Raw genomic sequence first — 798 nt, 5'->3', positions numbered from 1 at the left:
CTTGACAATTGCTGTCTCTTTTCCATCACTGGACTTCAATCTGGACCTACCTAATGTTATTATTCTTAACCAGAGACTTTTCATTTGTTCCTAATTTTGCACTTTTCACTGTAAACTTGAAGGAGTCAACAGAAATAACCATCTAACAGAAGCAATATTTTGTCTGATACATCAGCTCATTACTCTCAAACTCAGCATTACACACTTTTTGGGACATGTAAAGAATAATAAAGATTCAGGGTCAAACTATCACACAAATGAATGCTAGCTAAATTTTTTTCATTAAATATTCTAAGCACCTGCACTTACTTACTACACCAACATCACATTATACATTCAAAAAGCATTGAAGCCAGGCTTGGACTGGAGGGCCACAGCAAGAAAAGTATATGACAGTTTTATTGAGAACAATCAGATGTTTTATATCATAAACATAAGATAGTGGCAATTTCCAGGATTAATACAGTTGTAGCTGCCAGAATAACAAAAGCCATACAAGGTATATGAGATTATTGTCTAAGAACAAATATCTTGTTTAGTTTACATACTACCTTGACTACTAAAGAATCATATAGAGAAATACAAATTGGCCTGAATGCCTCACTGCCTGATTGAGTCCATCAGTTTATCACGAACAGGAAGGGACAGTGTGCCCCAGGAGCCATGGGCTTTAACCTGAATTCTTGTGACACATGTCTCTCAAGGCAGTTAGGTCAAATCAACTCCATATACCAGGCAAGCCTTTTACCCACTGAAATCCTGACCCTGACCTCCAATGTCTGCTATTACTCTCAACCA

Source organism: Cricetulus griseus, unplaced genomic scaffold (assembly GCF_003668045.3).
Source record: "Cricetulus griseus strain 17A/GY unplaced genomic scaffold, alternate assembly CriGri-PICRH-1.0 unplaced_scaffold_62, whole genome shotgun sequence".
Classification (NCBI taxonomy): domain Eukaryota; kingdom Metazoa; phylum Chordata; class Mammalia; order Rodentia; family Cricetidae; genus Cricetulus; species Cricetulus griseus.
The sequence above is the reverse complement of the archived record's forward strand: the minus strand, read 5'-3'. Positions refer to the sequence as shown.